Source organism: Ammospiza nelsoni, chromosome 7 (genome assembly GCF_027579445.1).
Source record: "Ammospiza nelsoni isolate bAmmNel1 chromosome 7, bAmmNel1.pri, whole genome shotgun sequence".
NCBI lineage: Eukaryota > Metazoa > Chordata > Aves > Passeriformes > Passerellidae > Ammospiza > Ammospiza nelsoni.
In genome coordinates, this window is record NC_080639.1 from 27838523 (window position 1) to 27856305 (window position 17783).

The window sequence follows — 17783 nt, forward strand, 5'->3', positions numbered from 1 at the left end:
TGGCTGCAGACCCAGCTGTGTTGGGCCTGGGTATATTTGCCTCAGCAGAGCTGGCAACAAGCTCAAAGCTTGAGCTCTGACAGAGGCAGCAGCAAGCATTGCTCTGAGGTGGCTCAGCTGTAATAGGTCTCCTAGGCTTGTCCTACTAATGATGTAAACATAGTTTTCTAACTTTGTAATTTTTATTTCTTGAAATGTTTCACTAGAAAAAGTAGGAGATAAATTTAAAAAGTAATTTTCCTTATTGGCCATTCAGGATTTTTAACCTGTTACTTTTTAAATTATCTACAACAGTTTCCTTGTTTTTAGAATGAGTGCATGATATCATATCCTGAGCCCTTCCCTTTTCTTGTGACTTTCTGAGGCACTAGGAAGAGTCCAGCTCCAGTCATCATGAGGATTGGCCTGTAAAACTGCAGTGGAGCTCCTTCTGCCACCTCCTGCCTCCCTGATACATACTCCTTAAGAAACTGCTGCTCTAGGACAAAGGATCCTTTAAGCACAGTGAGTATCAGCTGAGAAAGCAACCAATTTATCCAGCTTGTAAAGTTGCATCAGAAAGCAATCACTGCTCTGTGTGCTTACATTTCTGCATGGACTGGGGCACAAAAGTAAAAGCAAAACTTGCTGTCAGTATTTGACACTGAAGTGGAGAAGGGAGTTCCCTGGCCCAGCTGGAGTGAGAAAAGGAACAGCAGTGACATAGGAGGCTCTCAGGGTGCAGAGCTTGGATTAAAGGTGTGGGCTAGGTGTAGAAAAGCTACCTGTATTGTGCCAGGCAGCAATACCTCTTTGTTGTGGATGGACAGGCAGAAAGGAAAAAACAGCTGCTAAAATGTATGTGCAAGTAGCTGTGCCCAAGCACATGGTACTGTATTAATGCTGGATGACAAGCACCTCTTGTTTATTCTTAATCTGGTTTCATATAAGGAATGTAGTAGTACTAGCTAGTAATAAGCAAAATAAAAGGAGAATAAAAGAAAGAGTTGTCTTCAGTAATCTTCACTCATCCCTAAAGCATGCAGGCCAAGTACATATTCACAGTGAGTCATTGACTCTTTTTAGCATAACTATAGCCTGTGGTGGTGTTACTGCTGCATTTTTCCATCTTCATCTGTAGCTCTGAAATGTGGAGCTAAAGGCTCTGCTACCATGGGTGGAGAGCCTAAGGTTTTGTCTAGATGTCTCTGGCATGATAATTTAGTAGAAACAAGGTAAATATATAAATAATAAATTTATGATCATGATTTCTTATTATATTTAATATTTGTATGAGTAAGGTAGTATGATCCATGTTTCGCAGCATAGAAAATGTTATCATGAAAGTAAATAAATGACATGCATTTATATCTACCAAATGAATTTGTAGAACTCCTTTATTAACCTAGAAAGTTGCTTTTAAAAAGATAGAGCATCTGAATTTTCCTGTGTCTGTTGTCCTCATAGAATACCAAGCACTAACTTCATTCCGACGTTGTAAAAGACTTATGGCCACGCTTTACATAAAGGCCTCAATCTAGGATTAGCTGAAACCAACAGAAAGCAGCAGTGATATTTCTGTGAATGCTTAAGATAACAATAATTGTCTTCAAAAAAAAGTCCTTGGTGATGTGAGCAATTATAGAGGAAACACATAACCTCTGCATATGTCATTGATGACATTAGTTTGTGTTTTTACTTTGCTCCCTATGGTTTTGATGAGCTCCTTCATGGGGTCACAGCACAGTGTTAGTAAAAAGCATTGCTTTTTGTTGTCTGCTAAACTGCACTGTGAGCTAATAACTCCTCTTTGGTTAAAAAATTGCTGATGTAGTTGGCTATATGATAGATCAAACCTGACATTTTCTATAACACAGCCATGATAAGAGTAGCAGGAGGCTGAAGATGTGCTGTGTGCTGCTCAGCCTCATTAGCACGGAGATTGCTGTACCAGAGGTGACCACTAGAACACCTCCTCCGGGCTTCTGCCTCCTGCAGTGACCTGACCCTGCTCAGTCCAGAGATCAGCTGACAAATAGGCTTCATTGGTGATGTTTTTACATGCCTTCCAATTAGTACTTTTACATGTCTACTGGTTAATAATCATCTTGTACCTTGCAACATGACAGATTTGTAACTCTTTCATTTAATAGAATATCACAGTGGATGTTCACATTTCCATAGAAATGTTTGTTTCTTGAATTCACTGAGATCTTGGTTCCAACAAAGTTGTGTGGCCATGAATTTGAGTAAAAATTCTATTTTAGAAAAAACATTTATTTCCTTTCTCTGGATTTAAATCACTGCCATTCACTTCCATTGGATATAAACTTGCTTATACATCACAGAAAAAACTCAACTTAGTATTTCGATTGTGTGATCTACTGAAGAATAATGATATATTTTTATTCCTACTTATGGTTTGGTCCGTCTAGTTTGTGACAATGATTTTTTTCAACTTATAAACTTATTTCAAGGGCTTGACTCACAGTTTTAGAGTTCTAGAATATGTGATGTAGTCAGGCCACTAGGTTGGCCGCTTGCCCTAGATGAAGCCATGGTGAATATCTCAAATCTCCTCCCTGTCCCACACGTCCTTTCCTGATTTCTTACACCTGGGTATTGAGAGCTCTTGCACTCCATGGAAAATGTCTAGGTCTGCCAGCTCTGGTTTGCTCCTTTTTCTCTGAGGATGGTTTACTGGGAGCTCCTTTTGCTAACTCCTTGAAGAGCTGGAAATTTTTTTTTGCTTTACTAGAATTCAGGGGCCTGACTTTACTCTTCACCTAACTCATATCCCTGGGGACTGCAAACTCCACCAGTGTGTGATCACAGCAGCCCAGGGTGCTGCCAATATTGATCTCACCAATTAGCTCACTTGTGTTGCTGACTAACAGGTCCAATAGTTAATTATGTTGTTGTCATGCTTTAGAAATCCAAAGAAAAGAATGAATCAAATGAAAGAGATGTGTATTTTCCTTTACAGAAACTATCTGATTCTGCTCTTGTATCCTGTTTTTATACATCTTCAAAAATAAACTTTCCAGCACCTTGCATTCAAGAAATGTTAGGTGCATAGCAAATGTTTAATTAAGTAATCCCACACAGCACTTGTGAGGCAGGCTCCTTCATTTTACAGGTGAGACAGAGTGAGGCAGTAAATTAAGTGACTTGCTTAATATCACACAGTGAGTCAGTGCTAATGCTGAAAATAGACTTTGTCTTCTGGTTCTTTTCCCTGTATTTTAATCATCAAAGTAGACTCAACTCTAAAGTTGAATAAATTCCTTAGTCTATTAAAATAATTGTTCTAAATTTTGCTTAATGTTTTAATCACCTAAGCAGTACTGAAACATTTAAAAGAGTTTTCCTTGCTTAGGACCTTTTTGTCTTTCTTGTTCAGATGTTGCTTCAGGTTATTAGCTGAATATGTTTTCTTTACAGTGATCCTGAACTTCAAAAATATAATCTAGCAAATCTCCACAAAAAAAAAAAAAAAAAAAGGAATGCACTTTTAAAACTCAGAGCAATCTCCTTCAGTCAATATAACTTTTTTCATACTCTCATGAGTATAGGGTTGTTTCACTCAATAACAGCCATAGCTTTAATTAATGGAGCACACTGAGGTTATTGGCCCACAGAAAGCAAAAAATAGACAGCTGGTTATGTTGTCATGACTAAATGAAAATATATCCTGAAGCACAAAAGAGCAAACAGCATGTTAAGAAATATGTGCTTAGAAGTGCAGTACTGGACTACATGCATCTCTGAATAAACTGGTAGAGAAAGAGATGCCATCCTTGCAGACCTGTTTAAATTAACACTGCCCATGTTCAGGATAATGAAATGCTCCTGCAGTTTTAGAGCTTTCCTGAGCACGATCCACAGATTTATGTATGCTGATAGGACATATATAATTTTTTCCAATCCTTGCCATGTTACCTGTTTAATAGTGTTCTTGTGCATAGGTTAGAATAAATGGCCCAGAAAATATGTACATAGGCATAAGACTTAAAGAGGCTCAGGAAAGAGGAATGAGGGAATAATATTTCTGTGGCTTGCTCCCTATTAAACCTGAGTGCAGACATAGCTGTCTGTTACACAACCTTATACTATACTTTGTATCACACAATATTTTTAGTGTGGGTGAGACAAGCAGCAAAGACTGTGGTCAGCTCCAAGATTTTTGTAAAGACTTTTGCCACATGTAACGAAGTTACATTTTATATTGTGATGTAGGCAGCCTTACAACTTAATTGAAATTTAATGACAAAATAGCTTAAAAATTCAACTGCTTCATTGCTGAATGCAAATAAAGCTCCTACGTGGCAGAATCAGTCAGTAGGTATTGGCATGCTATATTTATAGAAACAACTCTAAAGTAATTTAACATGTTGTACTTGTAAAGAAGACAGTCACATCTTACCTACTCAATTACAGGCTAGACAGAATGTTTCAGATAAGATGCTAAGGAGAGATGTTCCAATAAGGACATTCTGTTTCCTCTTTAGGGTCAATACTTGTAGTTTACCATGTAGTTTTCCTTTGATGTTTATCTTCTTAAAATGTTAACTGTGAGCATATTTTGCACTTTGCCACTTGGGCTGTGTAATCAGTGATCAGCTGTCCAAGATCCATCAGAGTACCACTCCAGGTTTGCTTTCTGTTTTTGCTAGAGAGTAAGAGGTTTTTCTCAGAGATTTGAGCAAATATCCTGAAGTGATGAGCAGTTTGCAGGACAGCGCTGTGTCTGTGTACCACTATCAGGGACAGAGATGCTGCCTTTCAAAGGGTTTTTGAAAAGCAGGCAGGAGTTGTTCAGTACAAATTGGGCAAAGAAGACAGTTTTGTGACTTTTATAGACTTTGAAACCAAAACCAAGAAAGCAATGCAAATAACTGATTTTTTTTGCTAGCTCTTCATTCATGTCTCCTTTTATCTGTAGTTCCTATTATTAACCCATTAAGTGAAATGGTGATAGTGTTTGAGAAGTTGAAAACGTTAATCAAACATTAGGCAATATTTTAAAAAAACAGAGTTCAAAATAAAATGCCCAGGTGTTCTCTTCCTGACTGGGATAGGGGAAAGAATCTGGTCTGTGTGTCTGACCAAAACTAGCCAAACCAGTAGAAATTAAATACATGAACATTCGGTTCATGGGTAGAGATTCAGTTTCATTAACAATTCAGCCAATAAGGATGAAGAATGAGTCAGTGTGAGAAAAGCAGAAATTACTTGTGGATAATCTGAATGAGAATGGGGGATGCATAATACATTATCACATTTGAGAGGAGTTCTGACAAAATATGGGCCTTGAATTTTGGATGCAAAGAGTTATACTTGCTTCATCTATTATTGAAGAGAATAGATACAAGCCAGCTTCTATGATTAAGTAGGTACTGTGCTTTTTTACATAATTAACATTATTTAAGATCCTACTTTCAGAGAAGACCTCACTGTGTCCTGCCTACTTTGAATAATCAGATTATTGGTCACTGCTCCCTGGCAGTTCTGTTGCAGCCCTGTTCTGTTGATTCAGCACAGAAAGAAAACATTTTAAGAATGTCAGTTCTTGAAGTAGTGGGGATTATAGGCATGGTAACAGTACATGTTTGTGAAAGGTATACGCTGCTAGACTTCATTCCCCATGATGGCAAGAGGAAAACTGAGGTACAGCCATAGTGCTGCTCTGAAGAGTTTCATATAGTTAATGTGTTATTCTTTAGATTTGATTCACAGAATTGAGAAGGCATTTGTGGTAATATGGTGCTTATACACAAGAGCCAGAAAATGAAAGGGAAAAGAAATGCATAATGAGGGAGTTGGCCAGTTTATTTCCCAAGCTCTTCTACTGGCCAAAGCACAGTGAAAGGGGCAAAACTAAGCATTCAAGTTAAAAAAAAAATCCAATATGAGTTACCTTAAACTCTATTAATTATAAAATATGGCATTAACAATGCAGACAAGGAAGATTTTTTTCTAACACTCCTTATTACATGTTAACATGGCACCATAAAGTTCCAAGAACTGTGGATCGTTACACAACTTGGAAAATACCCCTAGAATGTTTCTTGCTGGAACTAGGAACAGCGAGATGAGTACAAGCCGAAACTGTAAATCTGGGGAAGACCTTCTCTGTTCAATAAAACAGGTGGTTTCTGCTGAAACTAGTTTTGCTTGAGGACTAATTTGTAGTTCCAAGTGTCTTTCAGTGCTGACAGCTGAAGAAGGTAGCTCGGGGCCAGATTGTAATAATGTTCACTCCTTGATCTAATGGGCGGATGTGTTTAATTAACCTTTGTTTCTGCAGAAGCAGACATTCTGGCAAGCTGTAGGAATGCTAAAGAAGGGAAATCTTAACTGCAATGAACCTAGGCATATTCTATATATCTACTACTAGATAAAGAATGTTAATGTAGATAAATACTGTTTCCTAGGAGATAGATATATATAACCTATTTCTGTAAAAGAAATTTAACATGGATCCCCTGTAGGACTACCCCTTATTAATTTCACAAGATCCAGCCATGATCCCATGCCCTTCAGACATTTGTCTCTTGTGTCTGGCACAGTTCTTCAATAGGTGGTCAGACAAGCATGTATTTAAAGTGAAAATATTCTGTTTAGTATCTCTTGGGTGGAGTTAGACCTGACAGCCTCATTGCTTGTTCCATGTCCTCCAGTGACTTTTCCAGATACCAGAGCTTGGGCTGACCCTTCCCAGAGCCTCCTGTAAAGTGCAGATCTTAAGGTTTATAGCTAATTCTTCAGAAGGCTTATGGCAAGTCTAATGCAAAGCAGATATCCTTTACATGAAATTGCTGAAGGCACTGATCTTTGCTTGAAAAACTAAAGCACTGCAGATTACAATCATGCAAGCACATCAAACTCCCTGGCCACAATGTCCCTAATCTTACACTAAAAAATCACCAACTTTGTATGAGTGTTTTGAAAGAATGCAAATCAGAGCTTATTGTCTCTGACCTTCATCAGCTCTGCTGCCACAACAGCATCATTGTTTGCTATCTCCTCCCCTTAATAAGAGACACCCTGCATTCCTCTCACTTCCTTTCCATCCTAAATCTTTCCATCTGAGAGGCTTTTTAAAGCTCTGCTTTGTCATCTGGTTTTGCTACTACTGTGATCTAAATGCCAAACTTCTTCAGTCCTTCGTTTTTGTCTCAGCCAAGTCTCTGTTTTCACTTAAAAGGAATCTTATGAGCTTGAATGTTGGAAATTCCTTCTACTCTTGTAGTCTAACAAACAAGGTATATTCCAGCTGAAATAAACATTTATGTGGCAGCATTATTCTTACTAAAATTATGGTGCAGCAACAGAGTATCAACAGGGATCATAAACAGTACTTTTTCCACCTCAGCACCGTGACACAACTCTTTCCTTCAGAATACTGTGCAAAAATCTCCACATTGTTACAGTACATAAGGACTAGTGCTAAGGGTGCAGTTAGATTACTAATTTACTGATCCCATGCTTTATCCTCTGGGTTTCTGTTCCAGAATGAAGTGTTGTGACAACAAATGAGGTAACCAAGGAAAAATCAAACTGGCTACAGCTGTCACAATTATGAGTTCAATATAATTCTTCAGCCTGTTCGTACTAGTCTCTGTTTGTTTCTAGTAAGGACTGATGACTCCAAAAGCCACAAACTGTGTGTGAATTTCTTGGGTGACGACAATTTCCTTTGTAATGTTGCCCAGTGTCTGAGACTATCCTGAAAGGGTTGTGTAGCCCTGCTGTGAGCAGTGTCCTGTTTTAAAGAGAAGGTTTGCACAAAGACCGAGGATGGAGTAAGAGTCTTTATGTCCAGATATAAACAGTGATCTCCAAAAGCTCTTAACACTGAGCACAGTCAGTGGGTGCAGTCAGGCTGACACAGATGCATTTTGGAGATTCTTGACCAGCATGGTTCAAAATGCAGCCCTCTGGCCTGGTCTGCAGGATCTTCTGTCATTTGAAACACCTCTTCTATGGAAATTCCAGCTAGCAAGCTGCTGCCTCCTCCCAAAGAGAAGGAAAGGAGTGAGGACTATTCTCAGGATGAGCTGCTGCCTCCTCCCAAAGAGAAGGAAATGTGGGCAAGGAGAGCACCCTAATAGAGAGAAGTTGTTGCTGTGCTTCTGTCTGAATGATTGTGAGTGCTTGGACATGCACAAGAAACACTCCTAGATAGCCTGCTGCCTTATCTCTTTGCTGAGCAGGTAAGAACAGCAGCACCTCTCCACCAGGACTGTTCTCATTTGCTGCTTGTTGGGGGGTGGGGAGGAGGGATGGGACACACAGTAGGGAGCAAGGGACAGTGATTTTCCTCTGCAGCCTGTTGCTCCACCCAGCCTTCTCCTCAAGCCTGATTCACTGCCCAAGTATGACAGTGTGAATGGTAAGAGGTATCAAATCACAGTCCTGAGCTGCTATTGATTGTCTCAGTCAAGTTAGCAGGGTACCTCTCCAGATTTTGATCACTGGCAGTTAATTATGTTTTTCCTCTTTGGTATCCACTTCTTTCTTTTGTTAGAATGTCTGATAATGGCAGGGGATTTTTCTGAAGGTAATCTTGGAACAAAACAGCAGCTCCAGGCACTCTGAAAGAAGCCAGATCCAAGGGAAGGGTGGAGCAAAGTTGCTATTTGATAATAGGAATTGTCTGCAACAAAGTTTCCTTATCTCTCTTCAATGCTTGTTTTTCAGAAAGTAACTGGTGATGAAAAGGCAGCAACTATTCTTCTCTGAATGTAAAATCTTTTCTGATAAGATTTCTGGAAGAACTGGCGTTCAAATCTATCTTCATTCAAATCTTTCCTAAGATTAATTTCTTCCATAAGGTGTTTCTGTGCTAATCCACTAGGCGTTGCTATTTACATCTTTAAAAGAAACGCAGGACTTAATCTGGACTGATTGTAGAGTAAGAATGACTAAGTGCATGCATGTCCCATAGGAAAGCATAGTCTCTGGAAAGAATTTATTGCCTCCTGGCAGTAGTTCTTTATATTGTGGTTTTATTACTTATTGTTGATTCTAATCTCCACAAGGAAGGGGTATTTGTCTTTAAGCATCATTTATGCCTTTTAAGGCATCATTTATGTCTGTAACTTTCTGTAATCACAGAATATTTTGAGTTGGAAGGGACCCATAAGGATCACTGAGTCCAACTTTTAAGTGAATGGCCCATATGGAGATCAAACCCATGATCTTGTTGTTATTAGCACCATACTCTGACCAGCTGAGCTAATAGTGAAGATCAAGAAGGAAACAAGAAGTAATTTTACAATACAAATTAGCCCCATCTTGAATAGCTGTCACATTCCACTCTGCCATCTCAGTGTATGTCCAGATTTGGTGCTAAAGTCACTGGAATGGAATATGGTCATGCCTCTTGAAACGGAGAGACTGAAGGGGAGAGGAGGCCAGTAATACTGCAGCTAATAGATTCATTCCCAGTATCTCAGACTATGCAGACATTAAATAAGGCTTAGTCAGCAGGACAAGCTGAGTCTGTGCTGCCTTGTGTTACAGGCTGCTAATACAGCTCAGAAGTGCACATCTGCTATGTAACCATGTAAAAAGGTTCCCAAACCAGGCACTATTCTGGTGAGGCCACAACTTCATGAAATTACATTTGGTCACATATTTAGGCTAGTATTTATTTGGGGTTGCATTAAATTCCTTCTCTAGCAGAACAGTAGCATTTTTTTCAGCGAAAACTTTGGGAAACTTCTGTGATTTATTCCATGAAAAATTGCTTGGAGAGACTATTTCCTCTGAGTCATCACTGGGAAAATCTATTATTACAGAGGTGAAACATGTAATTGTGACAGCTAGAATTGAAAGAAAATAACTACAAGTGTAGGTATTTTGAACATACTCAAATTTTTGTAGGTATATTGAACATACCCAAATCAGTTGATACAGCATATTTCAAACCCAAAGGTGTCAAAACTATTGCTTTCCAAAATTGTAATTAATCTATATGTCCAAAATTTTACATTGTTATAATAATTATCACAATAAAGTTTATCATAATAAAGATTGGTCCTTCACAACCAAAATTCTCACTACTAGATAAAACATGATGGTTATTTATACAACAGAGAAGAAGAAAGAAATAAGATTATTGCATCCACCAGAAAAGTCTGGACCCTCTATTTTGTAGCAGCATGTGGATATGTGCTCTGGCAAGGAAGCCCTGCCAGAAGAGGCATAGGATGTTGAAGAGGTAGCAAGCTTGGAGCCAGGAAGGAAGGCAATACTTCCTGACACTCGTTAGCAATCTCAGAGGAAGGACAGCATCCTGCCTAGTCATGCTAAATCAGCTAAAGAGGCCCCACTAACACAGCAATCCCTTACCCATCCTTGTTGAAGCAGAAGGATATTCAGATTTGGTTAGGAAAAAGAAGCCATGATTTTGGATGTGGCTGTGCAAAGTACCCATTAAACTTCACTCTCCTACACTGTGACTTTCCAATTTGCTCAAGGGAGCTGTGAAATGAAGAACCTGAGGGCTTACCTGCCTTTGTTTTGTCCCCCTTTATCAAGCTTTAACAAGCACACTTGGTCAGTTTTTCCCTTTTTGTGCTATGCCTTGGCTTAAATATTTATACTATGTCCCATTCAAATTCTCAGCAGAGAACCTTCATTCTTTCAGCAGGACAGCTCCTGCAGGCCATTTGATAATTTGTGAAATTCATATATATTTAATGTGACTAAGTAGCAGAGTTTGAATAACAATGGTTTGTCTTTATACACAGAACTTCCATATCCCCTAAGCCAAGGTGAGTCCTTAGAGTTCAGCCTCTTGTGCCCTAACAGCCCTTCACTTCTTGTCTAGCAATTGCCAGTTCCACAGCCATTTTTGTAATATTAATGTTTCAAGAATCCACCACAGTCAATCTCACAGTTTATTGTTTTAACTGTTTAGAAGTGGATTTGGTTGTCTTTTTAGACAATTGGTCACAAATGGCAGCTTTAATGGAAGATTTAAAGCTGCAAACCTCATAATGTGATTCCACATGAAGTTATTATTAGCAACATAAAATTCCAAAAATACTTGTGAAACATTTGTTAAATAATATAAATTTAAATTAGTATGTGCTCAAACCATTGTAAGTAATAAGTTATACATACTAGAATACATTTAAAAAGAAAACTATCACCAAAAAAACAAAAACAAAAACCTTAGGAAAAACACATAAAGAAGAAAGGTGATATTAGGTGAATATATCTAAAATCTCAGACTATGTTTCATTACTATAACTCTTACCATTTATCAAGGACTTTCAAGCCAGTTCTGATATTTTGTGCCTTTGAGTTTGACTGTTACATTCTCAACTCTCGTCTTCTTACCTAAACTATCTCTCTTAAAAGTTTCTTTGTCCACATTATTTCTGGTTGGATTGGAATCAGCAAAGCAGAACATTTCCTGTCCTTGGTGGGATGAACCCACACTGGATATGAGGAGACTGTGTCAGCACTAACAGGATGCAGACCAGGAAACACTGCATTTTATTAACAGGAACTAGAACAAGAGTGGAAAAGTTTTGGCAGAATTAGAATGAAATGGTTGTACATGGAACAGAGTAAGAGCTGGAACTAAAACATTTTTTTATATAACTAAAACAAGGCTGCCAGCAGACTGTTTTGGTAGATTTGGAAACATCAGGAGCATATGAGAAAAATGTTCACTCAAAACTTAGGGTTTGAATGAGAGCTCTGGCTACCCAAATAACTGGAGCTGTGTCTCCAGCAGGCTGGAAAAGTCTACTTTAGTGAGTTGAGAATACAAATGAGTTATGTCCTGGAGTAATGAGCCATTGACATTCTCCTGAAAATGAATAGTCAAAAGTTTGGAATTCACAGAAATGGAGTTAGAATTAATGTTAGTCAATAAGAATAAAAACAGACTCAAAATCTCTGTGCTGGAACACAAAGCATGCTTCTCAGAGAACTAAAAATGCACATGGACCAAAATACAAATAGGAAATATCTCTGTGGTGTGGATCTAAAATAAGATCAGGAGTAGCCACAAGTGTGGTGCCTTCTAACGTATCGTAGCTCTGTGTGCTGCTCAGCACTTTCTAATCTAGAGTAGCATGCTTTCACACCTCTTCTAGCAGCAACTTTAGAGTCTCTCCACAATCCAAACCTGTCACACATTTTTGAAATTTGCTAGATGGAGAAGGAATGTACATCTTTAAAAGATGACAAATTTTTATTGGTCAGCTTTAAAGGCTGGTCTTCCTCTTAATTATGGCTATATATTGAAAGAAGTCTCTAAAGAGATAGGTGAGCATGGTCCTCCTTTAGCTGACTGGAAAAACACAAAAAGTCTTATTGCTTCTGTGATTAAAAGAAACTTATATTTACCTTGAGGGAGATGGAAACCATCTTTTTAGAGAAATACATTTTACGGCCTTTTTCACTGTTGATTTGTGATCTTGAGATCTGTAAAATCAGGCAGTATCCTCCTTTATGACAGCTGCTTTTGTAACAACTGACATAGTAGGAGGGCAGCCCTTGTATTAAAAGAGCTTTTATTTTAGAAGAGAGAAGTGAAATTGATGCTGTAGATGCATCAACCAAGGACAAATAATGGCAATCACACCTTGTTTTTACACTTATGGCTTTTGGAAAATGACAGGAAAGATTATTTTTGATTTATACCCATTCCTGAGAAGCAGACATGATAATTATCAGGTAGTTCACCTGGGTCATGCTATGTCAAAAGCCAACAGTTAAACTTCATGTCATAAAGATCTTGTGTGTGGAGTCACCTCATGAGGACAGCTTTAAACCAAGCTGGAAAATTCTGGGGATGAGACAGAGTGTTTCCCACACTGTCATCAAGCTCTTGAATAAATCTCATTTGCTTTTAACTGGAATAGACTCCTGGATCTGAGGTCTCCTAAGGCTCTCTGGAATCATATTATAATGATTCCTAACTTTTAATGCCAGTAATCAATTCTTCTAACACAGGTAAAAGTTAAGTGAATCTTTTACTTCTATTTGCAAAATAGTTCTCCATCAGTAGTTTAGATTTTTTTTTTCCATGCTGAAATCTTTACCTGCTTCTACTTTTTAATTGCTGTGTTTGCATGACAAGAACTAAGAAATGAAACTTCTATAAGATACATGGAACCTTAATGGCAGGAAAGCTAGCTGTGGCTTATTTAAACTAAAAAAATTTTGTAAAATCACAGGTCTCTCTGGGCAAGAAATTATAAGAATTGTAAAGATGAGCTCAATTTAATAAAGATGAGTCCTGAAGTTTCAGGAAATTTTAAATGCAATAACAATAGTGCTGCAACTGTTTCTTCCATGATTCAGACTGTATTTAGAAATGGTAGCTTAGACCTATCTCCATTGATCTACAACAAAGCAAGAAAGTGCAAATCAGCTAAGTGGAGAAGGAATTGAGTTTTGCCATCTTTTCCTGAATTGAAAGTTTCCCAAGTTGTCCCAAGAAAACCCTTGGAGAGGTAGAAGAAAAGCCACAAGGAAACTGTTTCTGAGCTAAGAAGTCAAAGAAGCCCAGCTGATCCAGACAAAGGATCCTTTACATGCTACAGAGAAGGATTCAGCAGGTGGTCACATTGCTTGGGCTCTGTGAAAGGAAACTGAAAAGGCAGAACTACTTCAAGCTGAATCTGGCATGGACGTGACATGACTGTTGCATTTTGCATCTGACATGATGGATATCTGCAGCCACAATGGCCAAATCCAAGGCACTTTTGCTTTCCAAAGAGCATGAAGGACTGCTTTTTTTTTTTTTTTTTAAAGAACTGAAGGAAGATTCCACATTAATTTTAATGCATTGTGCACTGCTTCCAGAGAATGGAAAAATGAGATTATGGGCCATGTCTCCACATTATGTGACCATTTCTCTAGTGATTAAATCTCTATCAATTGGCATTTAGCATTTTGCAGGTGTTTTCACAAACAGAGATTAGGGGAAAAGCAGGTCTTGTACATCTCATGACCTGGTTATCATTCCATTTAAAATGTTAGTGAACTATTGCATAGAAAATGGAAAACCTAAAAAAAAGGGAATAACTGTAGTTATGTGAGCCAGATCAAACCAATTCATTTTCTGCTACTGAAAATATGATCAGGAAAAATAGACTAAAGGTCTGTTGTTGCCCTTCAAGAAATCCAGCTTTAAGATAAAACTCATGCCTGAGTGCAGCGAATCAATTTTGAAAAGTCAGAGTTTGATTTATTGTTCCCTGAAAGGTTGTGTAAAGCTTCTTACTAAAGATCTCAAAGTTACACAAAGGTGTTTTGTATGATTAAAGGCAATCATAGTTCTCAAGAACTTTTAGAAGATGCAGACATAGGTTTATTTTTCACTGTAATTTTTAGAGTTTCATTCTGAATAGATGGAACTTTTTCCATTATTTTGCTCAGCATTTGCACTACAGACACTGATTCAGCAGTAGTACAGGTGCAGATTTGCAGTAAATGATATACACAGATTCTGCTCTCATCTATTAAAATGTCAAAACAAGAAAACAAGATTTGAGAGAGCCAAGATATGACACTATTGAATAAACTGTAGTTATCAAAAAATGTCTGAAGAAGCCATTCTTCGGTCATTCTGCTCTAGGCAAATCTGTAACACAACTTGCAAGGTCTTAAAACAAAGTCCTGGAAGGGAAGGGAAAAGCCAGACTAAATTAAAGCAAATATTCACTGTTTCCAGTAAACAGCTCCTTTTAGGCTGCAAATATGAGATGAATTTGGGATTTCAGTTATTTCTTTTGAGGAGGTTAGCCTAGGTAGAGGAGTGGGTGGATTTGCTTGTGACTACATAATGCAGTTCTCTTGTGCTACAAATCCAGTGTAGCTTCAATGACTTTTGGGCACAAACAGTATTTCTGTCCCTTAAACACTATTTTAGTTATGCAAAATCACAACAGCTTCAACTTCTAAATTAGAAATGTACATATACCTCCATACATATGCATCTTTCTCTCCCCTCACAGGTTCCTCCCTCCTTATATTTCCCCTTTGCTTGCTCACATTATCCACAGTATCAGAAGTCTCAACTCAGAACTTCCTGGATCTTGGCAATCTTTTTAACCTTCATTTTACTGCAGTGCTCCTGTTTTATTTTTTTCTTGTATTCCAGAAATAAATCATAATGAAATAGCAAAACTTGAGGATTGAAGAGAAGCTTATGCTGTGGTTGTGAACTGAGAGTGTACTGCAGTTATTTTTTTGGCCAAGGTACATTACTTTTGTAGACTGAGGACCCCACAAACCAGCGCAGCTCCTCCCAAGCTTTTCCAAAGGAATAGGAGATTTACTGTAAGTTGCATCAGAAGACAGAATGTAGTGGTGGGGTTTTTTTGGTTTTTTTTTGTTTTTATTTTTAATTTGCAATGTATTTTTAACAAGTTAGCATATTGAATATTGATTAAACCTATTAATATATTGAATCACAATTTGCTACTAATGATATAATTAGCTTCTAGCAAATAGGTTTTTTTCTAAAAAGTTAATCTCTGACTCTCCTGACAGATCCTAAGTGTGTGTTCACTGAAAAGATAAAAAACAATCCAAATCCCAAATGTTACAGGATACAATGCATGCTTATTTTGAAATTGCTTTCCTTAATCCTCTAATGTAAAGCATATTGTACTCTTATCAATTTAACATTGAAAAGGAGGAGGGGCTCTTTGTAGACTGTATTAATAGACTTTGTGGACTTATCAACCACAAGTAACATGTCTTTTCTAGAAAAGAATGCTGTATAAACTAACACAAGAACACTCAGCTTGGTAGTGAAGGTTTCTCAAATGCAGCAGTATTATCATATGAGTGTATAATGTGCTGAACAAGCTCTCTAGTTGGGGACAATGTAATGCTATAATAATACAATACTTACATCAATGTATTCACAGGCACACAAACTTCCTCAAAAACTTCACTGGTGGATAAGTTCCTACAGGATTATACCCAGTTTACCTGCTTTTTTAAGGCTTTCATCCTGTGTTTAAATACAGGAATTAACAAACAGTGAAGTGTTATATGATGCAAATTTAGAGAGTAGTATCTGTAGCAAAGTGCAGCTGAAGAGGAATTTTATTGACAAAATTTGTAGCCACTTGTTTCACCATCCAAACCACTTCAAACAGAAATTCCAGAAGAGATTTTCCATTCAAGTTCCCATTTAGACCTTTTTTAATTAGACATTTCCCAGCACAATAGTGCAAAGTTATGTTGTAGGTGCAAGAAAAGTCTGATAGTTTTTAGCCAAGTCATGTCAGAGTTTATTCTAGGAGTGCCATTCTTGAATAGGTAAAATACTGTCATAATGAAAAACTGTCTTACAAAATTCAGTTGCCAGGATCTCTCTGCTAAGTTGTGGGATGCTTTAGATAAACAAAATTCTATTGCAACTTAAACAAATCAAAGCTTCCAAACATTTGCAAAAGATGTTGTGATTAAACATGGAATAGGGAAAATTGCACTTCTAGTAATGAAGATAGTAGACTAAAAATTAAGGGCTCTCATGGTCAGAATATTTTTACATTAAAAAGTTTGGTTTAATTATCTGGTTTAATTTTCAGAAAGATATTTTAACCTCATTCTAAGTTACATCAACTTAATTAGAATCTGTAGACAGAAGTAAGTACTTAAAAATAATATAATTTTAATTGAAAATTCTTTTTCTTCCTGAAATATTGCTCCCACACTGCTAGGATGCTGGCTGCTATAAAAGCCAGTAATTTTCATTATTAATGTAGTATATTTGTCAATATTTTAATCTGGAAAAATTGATTTAAAAATAAGGGGGACAAGATCTGTTAGCATGAATTTTTTTTCTAGTATGCTCACACTGCCTTCCAACAGCAGCTGTTCAACAAGGTAGCACTGTCCAACTCAGGGAGGTAAATCCTCAACTCTGTTAGCTGCTTATTATTCTAAAACAAAAACCTCCTGCCTTAGCCATTTTTGTAATAGTTCATGTTTTTACCAAACTGGCCTCAGTGTGATCTGTGAGACACTAAGGCACACTTTCTACTCTGCATTTAACAGGTGAAGCTTCACTTAATGTATCTGCTTCAGCAGTACACTTTGGGAAACATCAGCCAGCTGGAGGGAGTCCAAAGGGGAAGGAGAGTGACTGGCAGTTAGGAAACATGATCTACAAAAAACAGCTGCAAAATCAGGTGTTATTTGAAAGAGGAAAAGAACTACAAGAGTGAAAAAAGTAATGATTTTTGACTATTTATCATACAGGTGCAAGAAAGGGGAAAAAAATCTCATGGCTATGTCCAGTATGGAACTAATTAATATGCTTAATTTGCAGAAAGTGACAGGTAAGGTGAACATTGTTGGGTTTTTTCCTTATGATAAAGTAGTCCAGTACTTTAAACAAACTGCTATGAAAATACCACAATCTTAGCTGCATTTTAAAAAATGGCATGCCAAAAATTATATATGTGTAACTGATCTTGGCTTTGGGCCATGGAACAACCTCTTCTAACTCTTTGCAGACCCTTTATTTTCTTTTGATTCTTGGCTATCAAGTTATTTACAATAAACTTAGCTCCTTCTGTAAAAGTTCCAAGATCAGGCCCTAAATCTGTCATGGTGTTGATAATCATGACGATCAGAAGTGTAACACTTGTAAAGCTGGAATGTGAAATCCCTTACCTCACAAAATGTCAGTGAGAATCTCCTTAAAAATGACCTTGTGATATGATCCTGACAAATCCCAGCTGTATCTGAAATGGAAAGGTTATTTGACAGTGAACTTTATTTTAGTGTGGTGACTTCCGGCT

The 17783-nt window shown here is 37.5% G+C and overlaps 1 protein-coding gene across 1 annotated transcript in view; it reads left to right on the plus strand.

The window, feature by feature from the left end:
* The first annotated feature begins 487 nt into the window (after positions 1-487).
* RALB (RAS like proto-oncogene B) overlaps positions 488-17783 on the plus strand; it is a 47394-nt gene continuing 30098 nt past the window's right edge. Inside the window, exon 1 of the mRNA XM_059475454.1 lies at positions 488-504. The gene's annotated coding sequence lies outside the window, so the exon portion shown is untranslated. The remainder of the gene's footprint in view (positions 505-17783) is intronic.